We start from the raw sequence: 15,466 nt of genomic DNA on the forward strand, positions 1-15,466 counted from the left end.
ACTTTCCAGAAATAACTGTGGTATCATAGAAAAACTACTAAAACAGAAACAAGAGTTTTTAGACTTAATGCAGCTATTACTATCCCTGTATCTATGTTGAGGCTTCAATTTATATGATTTTTGTTGCAATGTCAGGTTCTGTTCTAATTGTAGGTGGTATAAAAGTAGATTCTTAAGTAGAACTGTCAATAGGAGGCATAAGTATTCTTGAACTTTTTTTCTCATTGAAAGGTTGATATTGGATAAGCTTCCTTTTTTAAAGTCTTTAGCAAAATTCAAATTTTTACCGGTCTTTGGAACACTGAGACTACATTGTGTAAATAACAGCAAAGAAAAAAGTACAGTGAATCTGTATTGGTCACTCAGTCTCATCTGTTACCAGTATATGGCCAGTCTGGTTTCATCTGTTGTTTTTCATTCCTTGTCTGTGAGTTTTTGGAAATTTTTGGTTTTTTCTTCCATTGCCACAAATATTTCTCACAGATTTTGTACTCTTATGTTTAATTAAGTCTTGGAAACAACATTCATTGTGTTTGATCTTTAGGGTTGCAAATTCTGTCTTCATTATAGGAGAGTCATGCCCAGACCACAGTAGTGTGGATTAGCTAGCCAATAAAAAAACTGACTATGTGCCAGCCTCTGTGCTAAGCACAGGGGACACTGGGTAAATATGACAGGCACAATCCCTTCCCTCTGAATGTGTAGGGTAGCAGGGGAGCCAGACATGTTTAATGAAGCTTTTATGTAATTGGTACGTTTATAACTGGAGTCGTAGAGGAAGAAGGAAGGGCTAGATTGGTGTGGTTGTGATGAAAGTGTTCCAGGCAGAAGGAATGATCTGGGCTAGGCTTAGAAGCAAAGAGCTTACAGAGTTCTGAAAGCTGAAAGGCCATCCTGACTAGAACATGTTGATCAAGATTGAGAGTGGTAAGGAGGTAAAACTAGAAGTTAGAGACCCTGTCTGTTCAGGGCGTTACAGGCCATTTTAACAATACTGAACTTAATTCCTGGCAGGAAGAGTGGAGAGTGGGATGGTAGGAGACCAGTGAAACATTTTAAGCGGTCCTATAACAGATTCAGATTTCCCTTTTTAAAACGCGACTTTGGCTGCAGTGTGGCTAATGAATTAGAAAGAAGCAAATAGGGTTTGAAAAGGACCAAGTAGGAGTCTATACTAGTGGTCATATCAGAGATGGTGATATGTGTTATATGTCCTACGAGGATGGGTGCCATGCAAGAAAAAACAAAGGAATACGAGAAAGGGCTGTGTTGGGAAAGGACATTGCTATTTTCAATACGATGGTCAGGGAAGTCCTCACTGATTGGATGACATTAAATGAAGACCCGAAGCAGTTTAGGAGATCATGCATAATTATCTGGGATTAAAATCTTCCTAGGCAGAAGGAACAGCAAGAGCAAAGACAACTAGGTGGAAATATTCTAGGCACTTCCAGAGAGCTAATCCTATTGTAGCTTTTAAAAGTATAATAAACATAGGTTTTTCTTCAAGGATACCCTTCTCTATTGCCCACTTTTTTAAAAGCTTTCTTTGTAGCAAAAATGGCACTTGTCTATATCTGGTTCTTTTCATAAGCCTTGTAGAACACAAAGCATTTTTTGGCAGTTGGTTTTATGCTGTTTGCCGTTAGCAATTATTGTGCCTTGGGTAAACCTCATTGGCTATGATACTGCCAGTGCACAAAGCTTTGTTTTATGCTATTTTGAAAGCAGTAAGGTGCTGAGAATATTGGCCAATTAGAATTGAACCTATTTATATTAAGGGGTGATTAGGGAAGACCTCTGATTATTTTTCACGGTGTAGTGTCTAGAGAGTCCAAGATGAAGGTGCCTGCAATTTCAGTGTCTGATGAGGGCCTGCTTCCTAATTCATGACTGTCTTCTCTTTGTGTCCTCACAGAGTAAAATAGAGCAAGAGCTTTTTCTCTGGTCTGTTTTATAAGGACACTGATTCCATTTATGAGGACTCCGCCCTTATGACCAATCAGCTCCCGAAGGCCCCACCACCTAATCCATCATGTTGGAGATTAGGAATTTCAACATGAATTATAGGGGAATATAAACATTGAGTCCACAATGGATGTGTTTTGAGAAGTCAAAAGAAGATAAGCATGTCTTAGGCATAGTGACTGAGGAGGAAATGTGGCCCAAGATGAGTCTGGAGAGATGAGAAAGAACCAAATGATGTAAGGCCTTGTAGGCAAATGAAAATGATTTGGAAAATAATTTGGATTTTAAGACATTGGAGGACTTTTAAGCAGGGGAGTGATGAGATGTAGAATATGATATAAGAGCTGTTCAGTGTAGAATGGAATAGGAGTTAAGAATGGAAGGGGCTCTAGTAGGAGTCTAGGTATAAGAATATGGTGATATTTAGGGTGATGGTGGTAGAGATGGAAAAAAGTCAATAAATTTGGGGCTTATTTTAGAGGTGGATTAGCAGAGCCTGTTGTGAGGCTGTGCATGTAGAAGATGGGTTGAAAACAAGGAAAGAATTATTCCTGGGTTCTGATTTGGGCAGCTGCAGGGAGAGTGGTGCTTTATACTGAGATATGAAATATTAGATAGAGAATGAGATGGGAAATAAAGCCTATTTGAGAGGTCATTTTAGAGGCTAAAAGTTTGAGATGTCTGTGAGGCATTCATGTAGAGATACACTGAGTTAGATTTTGCTAAAATTCAATATTGTGAATGTAGGACAGCAGATGGAGAATGCATAATAGATTAGAATCTAATGCCACAGCTTCTAATTACATACTGTGTTTACTTTCCCAAGTAGTATGGGAATTTTAGCTTCAAGAATATGGCAGTGAATGTGTCCCAGTGATACAAAGCAATGAAATATGCAGCTACGTCATTTACATGTGCTTTTTTGTTACATACAGCTAAGCTAATTAAGTCATTTTTGTTATTATTATTATTTGCCTGTAGTACATTTTGCAGGAAGGTGAGTAATTCAACCTGAAACTCTGTGTGTGGCATTTAAGAATCTACAGCTTCGTGCGAAAGTTGCTTAAAGCAAATTTGTAACCTGCTTGAGCATTCAATTAAGTTTTACTGTAGAACAAACAAGCATTTTACTATCTATTATGTGTTTGAAATCAATCTCTTGGTGTTCTACTTTCTGTAATTAAAAATAATGGTGGGATTTTTAGAGTTCATGGATTTGCATTTTAATATAAAGCAGCAAAAAGAATTTGCTAAGTTTCTGGAGAAAGATTGCTCCTGAAATTACATTATTTAAATGAATAAATTAATTTTGTAGTTATTTGGATTATAGCCTCTTACAGTGCTTTGGGTAGATTTGGCAGTGAGTACCATGAATAATAAAACTTGGTGAAACATTTAGGCAGTTATTTCACAATACGCTACAGATCATACTAATATTGTTGGAAAGAGTCCATTAATAACAGTGGATTGTCATATATCCTTCATTATTGATAAAGAATACATACGAGATCCAGTTGATATATGTATAAATCTGTATGGCTAGGTCAGTACTTCAGTCTGTACTCTGATTAATAATCAAAAATATTTTTAGTGACACTTTACAAGAATACAAAGGCTTAATTTTATGTACTTTTAAAATAAAATTTCAGATCATCTAGAGTAAGATGACTATTATATATTTTATTTTATAAAATAAAATTTACTACTTTAGTGAATTTTTAAAAATTTATGCCTTCCAGGATCCTGTCATTTTTTTAAATATGTAAGTTTGGGAAGGTCCAAGAAATTTTTCCTTATGAATGTTGATACACTTTATAGGAAATTCAGACAGACATCTCTCATCAATGATTCTCACTCTTGGAATCATGACTTGTATCATTACTATTTGAATTTACAGCATAATTCCTCTTTCCTCTTAAAAAAAATTATACCATACCCACCCGCATATATACATACACACTGGTATTTATAGTTAAACTTATTTTTTTAAGTGAATTTTTTGTTTTCAAGCTTTTTTTTTTTTTTAATACGGAGTCTGCTTTGTTACCAAACTGGAGTGCAGTGCAAGCGATTCTCCTGCCTCGTCTTCCCAAGTAGCTGGGACTACAGGTGCGTGCCACCACGCCCAGCTAATTTTTGTATTTTTACTAGACTTGGTGTTTCACCGTGTTGGTCAGGATGATTTCGATCTCCTGACCTCGTGATCCACCTGCCTTGGCCTCCAAAAGTGCTGAGATTACAGGTGTGGCCACTGCGCTGGGCTCTTTTTTTTTTTTTTTTTTTTTTTTTTTTGAGAAGTCTACCCTGTTGCCAAGCTGGTCTTGAACTCCTGGAGTCAAGTGATCCTCCCATCTCAGCCTCCCAAAGTGCTGGGATTATAGGCGTGAGCCATGGCACTAGGCCTGTTTTGAAACCTTTTAAGAACTTTATGATTCTCTTTAAGATAATGGAAAACTTTATTTTATTTCATTATTTTATTTTACTTTAAGTTCTGGTATACATGTACAGAAGGTGCAGGTTTGTTACATAGGTATTCATGTGCCATGGTGGTTTGCTGCACCCATCAACCCATCATCTAGGTTTTAAGCCTTGTATGCATTAGATATTTGTCCTAATGCTCTCCTTCCACTTTCCCCCCAACCACCAACAGGCCCCAGTGTGTGATCTTCCCCTCTCTGTGTCCATGTGTTCTCATTGTTCAACTCCCACTAGTGAGTGAGAACATGGAGAACATGTGGTGGTTGGTTTTCTGTTCCTGTATTAGTTTGCTGAGGATAATGGCTTTCTAGGTTCAGCCATGTCCCCGCAAAAGACATGAACTCATTCTTTTTTATGGCTGCATAGTATTCCATGGTATATATGTGCCACTTTTTAAAAATATCCAGTCTATCATTGATGGGCATTTGGATTGGTTGCAAGTCTGCTGTTGTAAATAGTGCTGCAGTAAACATATGTGCACATTTGTCTTTACAGTAGAATGATTTATAATCCTTTGGGTATATACCTAGTAATGGTATTGCTGGGTCAAATGGTATTTCTGGCTCTAGATCCTTGAGGAATCAACAATGGTTGAGCTAATTTACACTCCCACCAACAGTGTAAAAGTGTTCCTGTTTCTCCATGGCCTCACCAGCATCTGTTGTTTCCTGACTTTAATAATCACCATTTTAACTTTGCATGAGATAGTATCTCATTGTGGTTTTGATTTGCATTTCTCTAATAATCAGTGATGATGAGCTTTTTTTCATATGTTTGTTGGCTGCATAAATGTCTTCTTTTGAGAAGTGTCTGTTTATCTACTTTGCCCACTTTTTGATGGGGTTGTTTTTTTCTTGTAAGTTTGTTTAAGTTTCTGATAGATTCTGGATATTAGACCTTTGTCTGATGGGTAGGTTGCAAGAATTTTCTCCCATTCTGTAGGTTTCCTGTTCATTCTGATGATAGTTTATTTTGCTGTGCAGAAGCTCTTCAGTTTGATTAGATCCCATTTGTCAATTTTGGCTTTTGTTGCCGTTGCTTTTGGTGTTTTAGTCTTGAAGTCTTTGCCCATGCCTATGTCCTGAATAATACTGCCTAGGTTTTCTTAGGGTTTTTATGGTTTGGGGTTTGACATTTAAGTTTTTAATCTATCTGGAGTTAATTTCTATATAAGGTGTAAAGAAGGGGTCCGGTTCTTGTTTTCTGCATATGGCTAGCTAGTTTTCCCAGCACCATTTATTAAATAGGGAATCCTTTCCCTATTGTTTGTTTTGTCAGGTTTGTCAAAGATCAGATGGTAGTAGATGTGTGGTGTTATTTCTGAGGTCTCTATTCTGTTCCATTGGTCTGTATATTTGTTTTCGTACCAGTACCATGCTGTTTTGGTTGAAAAACAAATATTGACCTGAAATTCCAACATAATTGGAAGTAAAACACTCCTTAGCAAATGCAAAAGAATGGAAATCATAACAGTCTCTCAGACCACAGTGCAATCATATTAGAACTCAGGATTAAGAAACTCACTCGAAACTGTTGAACTACATGGAAACTGAACAACTTGCTCCTGAATGACTGCTGGATAAATGAAATGAAGGCAGAAATAAAGATGTTTTTCAGAACCAATGAGAATGAAGACACAGTGTACCAGAATCTCTTTAAATGTATGGACACATTTAAAGCAGTGCAGTGTCTAAAGAGCAATTCATAGCACTAAATGCCCGCAAGAGAAATGAGGAATGATCTAAAATAAACACCCTAACGGCATGATTAAAAGAACTAGAGGAGCAAGATCAAACAAATTCAAAAACTAGCAGAAGACAAGAAATAACTAAGATCAGAGCAGCACTGAAGGAGTTAGAGACACAAAAAAACTCTTCATATTTTTTGAAAGATAAAAAGTATTAATATTTGTCCACTTAGAATGTAAGAAAGGAGCAGGAGAGACAAGATGATGAAGGGAAATATAGGAAATGAGAAGGAAGACAACTTCATGGACTTGTTGAAAGCTCATTCTCCCCAGTATTTTTAGCATCATTTATTTTCAAGTGTTGGCACTCAATGCAGTAATGCAATTCAGATATTTGAGTTATAAATGAAAAATTTGAGAAACACTGGGAGGATCATTTTAAATTCTAATAACTTTGTTCTTATTTTTACTGTTAAGATTCCTGGAAATCCTGATTGAATTATTGGGCCTTACAGGATACACTATGTATATCACATATCCCTTAAAGTTATGGGATACATTTAAAACAATAGTATGTAGTCCACAATAAACTCATTATAGGTAGTAAATAAAATTTGCAAAATTCTGCGTGGGGCATATTGCTCAACAGATGTATATGGTTTTAAATGAACATTGTTTTGCAGTGAATTAGTTGTTGCAGTAGTTTTGAGGAAAATACTTCTTGAACAGTTCTGAGAGCTAAAAGTTGAATTAAGATGGGATTTTTCAGTTTCACTCATTATCATCCTTGGCTTCGTTTAGTGAATAGTTCCTAATTGAGTATTATTTTCAATTTATTATCACAGTGCCTTTCTGCATGTACTCATTGAAGAATTATGCCTTAATGAACATGTTGAAACAAGTAATATTTATTTCTGTAGTAGCAGCTACTGCTAGCTGTGCTGTTTGTCATCTCTAAGTACTAGAAGAAATGAGATTTTTTGAATTACTTTACCAGATGCTACCATAATTTTTGATGCATAGAACCCTGGAATTTTTGATAATATGAACATGCCATTCATTAATTGTTTCCCAGATCTCTGTTAATCATAGGTTATCCTGAATTGGCTGAACACGGAGTGTTAGCAAGCAAGTTGTTTTATTTATAGAAATGTAACTAAAAATTTTCTGTGGCATGGTAGCACCCGTTAGCAGCTATTAGCCTGATGACCCTTGGACATGTTGTGTAGCTGCTTTGAGTCACAGTTTCCTCCTCTCTACAACGAGAAGAGCTGTATCAGTAAGTCGTGTGAAAATTAAACAATATAAAATCCTAGGGTTTTTTAAATTGTTAAATTCTTTGCAGGTGTATAAGTTATTGGTAAAAGTGATCACTGGTCCCACTGTAATGAGAACCAGTAGCTTTTCCCTATTTCTCACTCTAGTATTGTTTGTTTTTAATAGCACTTTCGACTAGCCTAAATTTTTTTTTATTCCAGGGCCTCCTTACTCTGTCACCCAGGCTGAGGTGCAGTGGTAAGGTCATGGCTTACTGCAGCCTTGACTTCCTGTGCTCAAGCAATCAATCTTCCCACCTCCGTCTTTCAAGTAGCTGGGACTACTGGCATGTACCACCAACGCTTGGCTAATTTTTTTTTTTTTTCTGGTGGAGATGGGATCTCCCTATGTTGCCCAGGCTGGTCTCAAACTCCTGGGCTCAAGCATTCCTCCCGCCTGGGCCTCCTAAACTTCTGATAACGCTTTTACCTAAGTATAGTATCTATTACTTGGTCACTTCTGCCACTGGAGAAGATGGAGAATGGGGGTGGGTGGGAAGGACTTGAACCATCAAGCATTTACTAGTGCAAAATAAAAGATTCATCAGACTTACTAGAATCGTGATAACTTTGCGTGTTTATTTAGCTTCCCCAGCTACATAGGAAGTGAAGGGAAGAATCTGTTGTGTACTTGTTTTATTTTGTTTTTTGTTTTTTAATTCTCTACAGCTCCTGGTATTCAATTAAGCACATAATAGGAGCAAGGGGTTTGATAGATATCACTCTACACAGATCCTACAAAATAAAAATTTGTTTGAGCATGCTGTTTTTTATGTCTTCTGTTTTAATTAAACTGCAGATTCATAATATGAACTGTTTGCAAATTGGGAACTTCTTTATAGAGGTGTTTTTCATAGCTACCATGTACAGATTAGATAGATTTGAAATAGAATGGAGGTGCTTATTAGGTTTACTAAATTCCTGTGATATCCCAGGCCTAGACACTTCTACATGCATAATCTTAGTGATTCCTTATAAAAATTAGATAAACATTACCACCTTTGCAAATGAGGAAATGAATTAACAACTACCAAGAGGTGGAACCAGAATTTGAACCTAGATCCCTGATTCTACAGTAAATGTACAGTCATGCTCTGTATTACAATGTTTCAGTCAACAGTGGACTGCATGTATGATAGTGGTCACTTAAGATTATAATGGAACTGAAACATTCCTATAGCTTAGTAACCTGGTAGCCCTTGGAACATCATAGCACAATGCATTACTCCTATGTTTGTGCTGATACTTTTATAAACAAATGTATTATGCTGTTAGTTGGATAAAAGTCTAGCACATATAATTATGTACATTAGTTGATAGTGATAATAAACGACTATGTTACTCTACTTTTTATTATCTTATAGTGTTCACTTTCTACTTATTAGAAAAAGTTAGCTATAAAACAGGGAGGTCCTTGAGGAGGTATTCCAGAAGGCATTGTTATCATAGGAGATGACAGCTCCGCTTGTGTTACTGCCCCTGAAGACTTTGAGTGGGACAGGATGTGGAGGTGGAAGACAGTGATATTGATGATCCTCACCCTTTGTAGGCCTAGGCTAATGTGTGTATTTGTGTCTTAGTTTTTAACAAAAAGTCTTAAGAAGTTAAAAAAATAAAAAATTTTAAAATAAAAAATGTTTCATAGAATAAGGATATAAAGAAAGAAAATGTTTTTGTGAAACTCTACATGTTTGTTTTAAGCTAAATATTACAAAACACTCAAAAGTTAAAAACCTTTATAAAGTGAAAAGGCTGTAGTAAGCTAAGGTAATTTTTTAAATAAATTCAATGTAACTTAAAAGTACAGTGTTTACAAAGTCTACAGTATAGTAATGTCCTAGGCCTTCACATTGACTCACCCAGAGCCAGTCCTGCAAGCTCCATCCATGGTACCTGCCTTATACAGGGGTACCTTTTAAAATTCCTTTATGTGGTATTTTTACCGTACCTTTTCTGTGTTTACATACACAGATACTTAACATTGTGTTACGGTTGCCCACAGTACTCAGTACTGGTTTGTACATACCTGATTTGCACATATCATACAGGTTTATGGCCTAGGAGCAATAGGTTATACCACATAGCCAGTTGTGTAGTAGGCTGTACTCTCTAGATTTGGTTTGTTTCCCCTCCCCTCCCCTCCCCTCGTACATGTGCAGATTGTGCAGGTTTGTTACATAGGTATACACATGCTATGGCAGTGGTTTGCTGCATCCATTGCCCCATCATCTACATTAGGTATTTCTCCTAATGCTATCGCTCCCCAGTCCCCCTACCCTCCAGGTCCCGGTGTGTGATGTTCCCCTCCCTGTGCCTGTGTGTTCTCATTGGTTTTCTGAGTACATTCTATGATGTTCGCATGATGAAATTGCCTGATGCATTTCTCTCACAATCTATTCCCATCGTTAAATGAAGCATGACTTCATTTTTTGTTACATCTGGATGTTGTTAACTCTGGCTATATATTAGGATCATCTGGGGAGCTTTCAAAAGTACAGATGCCAGGGAATCAGGTAATTGGTCTGGAGTGGGTCCTGCACATTAGCGTTTTTAAAAAGCTATTCAGGTGATCCTGGTGAGCAGCAAAAGTTAAGAAATGTTGCATTACATATTACATCTCCAGTGACCATTGATGGCCCCTTTGTTTTGCAAGCTTTTGTTATTTGTCAGTGGATAATCGTTAATAGTGGTTTCTACTTTACCTTTTCTTTCCAGAAGCATACAGGATTTGTATTAAAGAGAGGATTACCTACATAATAAATGCTGGAAAGGTTACAGTGACCATAATAGGGGTATCTTTTTCTTTGTCAGGCTTTCAAAAATTAAAATATTTTTGTTTTTATCTTATGACTTTGGCTTGGTGAGTGAAGTAAAAATGAACTCAATTGCATATTAAATTTGTTTCTGGCCCTCTGCATCTAGGAAAGTAATAAACTAATTTTGGCCAAGAGAAATAACATTTTTTTAAATATACGATAGTTTCTAAAAGTAATAAAGCAACAGGTTATTGGTTATAAATATGTAGATGATTTTAACAGGAATACATTTAGATAATTTGTCCTGGCCTACCACTGTGCTATAGCTCTGTAAATCTCTTTTTGACAAGCTACTTTAAAGATTGTCTTTTGGATTAAGGGAAAATGAGAATATAGTTGATCATTATTATTTTTAGAAATTTTAATGTAAGCACATGGAACAACAGAATAATTTGTTTTCTACACTATGAAATTTTTGAATTTTGAATCTTTATTACTCAGCTTAAAAATACATTTGAAATAAATTCTTCTTAATTGGTTAGAATATGATAATTGAATCCTGTCTACTTAAAAATAAAGGCAGTTACTGGGATTGACTCTTGGAATACATTCAAAGATGTTGTAACTTGCAGTCATGGTTTATTGACAGGTGATGTTGAAATTAGAATTTACAGTCTGCTTTTTTCAGTACTTAGCAAGATTAATTTTCTTTAAATTTCCAGCAGTAGTTTTTAACCATTTACAAAGTTTTCCTGAGGTAGCTAGTTTTTACTGGCTCCACTGTAATAAGGTGTAACAATTGTGAGCCTCTCATCTTTTCAGATTATCCAGAACCCCTTCCCTCGTCATGCTATTGTCCTCTTCCCTACTATATTAAGACATGTTCGGAGAGGAAGGGGTTGGAAAGGAATGGTTATCAAGGTCTTAAGGGGTAGGGTTGGAAATCAGACTTGCTTGTCAAGACTGGAGGACTCCTCAGATGTTGGCCTAGATGTTCTTGGACTACCATTTTTATTCCCACCACTGTTACGTGATATGGCTGGAGATGAATGCAAATGAAATTGATGGGAGGTAAATGGCAACTAAATTGTGCCCACAGGGTGAGAAGATAGAACCTTATATGATGGTTGAAAAAGCGGGAGGAAGCAAAAGGGACATAGAGGACATTTGGTTGTAAATGTTGCAGCTGTACTGTGTTCGGGCTTTTATTCTCCCAACTATGGCTAGCAAAGGCTGCTCAGTTGCATAACTCCAACGGGCAACATTCACATAGAATTTGATGTGAGTGATGGAGACTCCCTGGCTCTGAGCCAGAGTGAACAGTCCAGCAATCCTGTAAAGACGGGGTTTTGGCAGGGCTACTTTTCCATACCAGTCCTGACACTTCTTACTTAGTAGAATCTAGAAGCTCAGTGTATTCTGTTGTTGAATCTCAGGCAGCCTAAAAGATAATGATAATAGCAAACACTTATGTAGCACTTAATTCCTGGCAGGAACAGGAAGTGTTTTGCTCAAACTCACACAGCTGTTAAATAAATGACAAAGCTGGGAAACCCAGGCAGTGTGGTCTAGACTGTCTACATTTTCCACTGTCTCACACTGTGTTTGCTATTGCTTGTTTTTATTGTCCCCATTGCTTAGGCACTCATTTAGTTGTTAGTCATTAACAAACATTTGTTGAGTATGTACTATGTGCACACTCATAGTACATTAACTTTCTAGGGCTGAAGTACATAGAACCTTCTAGGAGTGAAGATAAAGATAGTCTTTGCCCTCATGAAACATACATTTTAGTTGAGGGAGAGAACAGTACATAATTAAACATGTAAATTCTGTGGTTTGAAATAACGATAAGTATTTAGAATAAAATAGAGTGATGGCATAGAGCAGGCGTCCCCAAACTACGGCCCGCAGGCCGCATGCGGCCCCCTGAGGCCATTTATCCGGCCCCCCCGCCGCACTTCAGGAAGGGGCACCTCTTTCATTGGTGGTCAGTGAGAGGAGCACAGTATGTGGCGGCCCTCCAACAGTCTGAGGGGCAGTGAACTGGCCCCCTGTGTAAAAAGTTTGGGGATGCCTGGTATAGGGAATGATTGGAGAGTGGGGCTGTCTTAGCTAGCATTATGAAGGAAATCTTTCTGAGAGAGTAACACTATTGAGACTTGAATGATGAGAAGGAAGCAGTTATGTAAAGATTAGGAAAGTGGGGATGCTAGGCTGCTAAAACTGTGAAATGGGATCAAGTTTTGATATTTACTAGGACAGAAAAGAAAAATAGCATGACTTAAAGCTTAGTGAGTTAGGTAGTAACTTAGTAAGTTAGTAAGGTAGACAGTGAGATCTCAGAGGAATACAGCAGCAACAGCATTCTAAGTGGGTGGAGTGGGCCAAGTAGGAGCTGCTTCTAGGGGAAGAGGGATTTATTACTGACATTATTTATTGTTGCCTGCATGCAGAGTTTGGGCCGGGAGCAGTCTGCCCGGTTGCAGGCAATAAGGAGATGCAATGGGTTGCATATTTTCTTAAAATGATTTTAGTATGTAACTTAAAATAACCATATCATTAAAGTGCATCATGAAGCATTGTTTTATGGCCCACTAGAAAAGTATTTGAAAATTTACTCATTAATGATGATTTGTGCTTTAAAAGAACATTCTGGATGCTGTGCAGAAGGGATAAACATAGGAGAGTGACTAAGTAGGAGGCTATTGTGTTGGCTTAGAGAGTTGAAAGTGATAGTGGTGAACACAGAGAGAAGTAATTACACTCTAAAAATATATTGATTACTGTTCTTGATGCCAGTTTTCTAAGACTAGCACATTGTAGGGCAAAGGAATAGATGTCTTCTCTCAGTCAGTTCTCAGACAGTGACTGTCTAGGTCAAAATTGTCTAGGAATTTGGGTTTTATTGCTTTTGTGATTCACTCAGACCACACATTTCCCTGGGTACAATCCTTCTGCCAAGATATGTGTTTATGAACAGGATGAAAGATGAACCTCCTCCAGGACTGGCACTGCTCAGCCCTGATGCAGAGGCCAACCCACTGGGCCCACCTACTTCAGTGTTCATGATGAATTTTCAGGGGCCGATTCTCTTAATTTGACCTAGCTCAGAAGGCAGATGAGTTTGAAGATAAAGGTCACTTACTGACTTTTGGCAGTCTACCAGTAGTTAAGTACTTGTTCATTTTTATTTTTTTCCTATTTTGTCTTTCAGAGATGTTTAACCTATTACATATGAAGAAATTAATTAATATAGGTCTATATTTGAATGTGTTTTCTGTCACATATTTTGAAAGCCTCTGATTAAAACACTACATATATTACATGGTCACTTATAGTACTCATTTGAATAATACTGTTACCAATGGAAAATTTTGTGAAGAGTGGGTTCCCTTCCATAGTGATATTCAGCCATTTGCTTTTCCTTTTGAAGACAAGCTCAGAGTCTGTCTTCTAAGTGTTGTACAATATAACATTTATTTGGAGTGCTACAACTCTGTTCTTCTTTGGCATCATAAATGCTAAAGACCAGGAGGTAAATAGTATATGCACGTGGAGACCATTTCCCCTGTTTCCTGCATGAGGGTCCCAGCTAGCTGAATTGAGCCTGAGTAGCAATCCCTACAGTCTCCTTACATGTTCTCCGTGTCTCCTGTGGGAGATTTTAGACATGTTATTTGTGGCATAAGAATTAGTTTGCCTGGAGTTTTTACCTTCTGTAAAGCTTAAGTGGAAGAATAGATAAATCCTTTAAAGTTACCATTTTTTCCTGCTGTTTTTCCATGTGAGGAACAAAGAGTACAAATTAACTTGATATCTTACACTTTTTAGAGAGATCTGAAATTTTTTTTAAAAAAGCATTGTTTTCCAGGTATTTAAAAAATTTGCAAGACCAATATAAAAGCTTAATTCAGCAGAGAGAGAGGAAAAATGGATGACCATCAGGATTTTGAGGAATGGTATTTTTAATCTTTTTTTAAAAAAACTGAATATTTCTGTAGAACAGTCCTTTGGTTTTATGCTTTTGAGTTGATAGCCTTCTTAAATGTTAAGTTATAAAAAGAAGCTAACTTCAGTAACATTGCTTGTAGCTCTGGCAAGAAGTATATATATTATCTTCCTTTCTCCCACTGTGAATAAGCTAAGTGACTGCTAGTTTTAATTTTCTCCTAGTCTTTGTTTTGTTTGGCTCTGCATCGTGGCTCACGCCTGTAATCCCAGCTCTTTGGGAGGCCAAGGTAGGTGGATCACTTGAGGTCAGGAGTTCAGGACCAGCCTGACCAACATAGTGAAATCCTGTCTCTACTAAAAATTTAAAAATTAGCCAGGTATGGTGATGCATGCCTGTAATCCCAGCTACTCGGGAGGCTGATGCTGGAGAATCACTTCAACCCGGGACATGGAGGTTGCAGTGAGCAGAGATCTTGCCATTGCACTCTAGCCTGGGTGACAGAGCAAGACTACGTCTCAAAAAAAAAAAAAAATCCGTTGTGAAAGACACTTGGTTATTCCTTCAGTCTCAATACTGATTCATTCCTTCCTTCCTTCCTTCCTTCCTTCCTTCCTTCCTTCCTTCCTTCTCTCTGTCTTCCTGTCTCTTTCTTTCTTTCTCTGTCTTACTCTAGGGAAGCACTGAACTTCTTTTACTTTCTTATATTTGTATCTTTCTTGTTAATAACTTTGAGCCCTAAAAGTTTGTTTTTGATTAGAATATTTTTATTGCTGAGAAAATACCTTTTTAATATAAAAATTATAAGAAGATTAAAAACTAATGTCAATACAGATTTTTTTGTTGTCTTTTTTTGTTTTAAATATAGTTGTATTTGCGTCTAATCAGTGGGTTAAACAGTATAGGTTTTATATAAAGAATTATTAAACTCTGATAAAAATGACTATAAGATATAAGAAAACTATATATTTTACTCTAAGGCTGAAGGAGGAAGACCAAACTTATAAGGGGACCCACTGTAAGTGGGGTTGGGGTTCAGACTTCATTGGAAGGAGGTATATTCAACTCATTTAGTTAGTAGAAAAATTCTCTTTTGGCTAGGCCAGAGAGTTGGTCTATAGTCCAGACATGTTGCTGTGGTCAACAACATGGGGCAGGGGTGTGCAGAAGGAGTAGCAGCTGTGTGGGAAACCACAGATGGGTAGCCCATGCAGGCCTCCAGAGCAAGCAAATTGAGATGTTGATAAGGGCAAGGGCCCTTTAGTGTGCCTGTGCAGGCAGAAAGCCTTTGGAGTGCTAGATTCTGTCT

General features: G+C 37.3%; 1 protein-coding gene and 1 pseudogene across 6 annotated transcripts in view; one reads left to right on the forward strand and one right to left on the reverse strand.

Moving 5' to 3' along the window:
* ATG5 (autophagy related 5) overlaps positions 1-15,466 on the forward strand; it is a 123,133-nt gene that overhangs the window by 53,834 nt on the left and 53,833 nt on the right. The window lies entirely within an intron of this gene.
* On the reverse strand, positions 1,540-1,706 carry LOC120363369 (U4 spliceosomal RNA; annotated as a pseudogene).

This window comes from Saimiri boliviensis, chromosome 4, assembly GCF_048565385.1.
Source record: "Saimiri boliviensis isolate mSaiBol1 chromosome 4, mSaiBol1.pri, whole genome shotgun sequence".
NCBI classification, from domain to species: Eukaryota; Metazoa; Chordata; class Mammalia; order Primates; family Cebidae; genus Saimiri; species Saimiri boliviensis.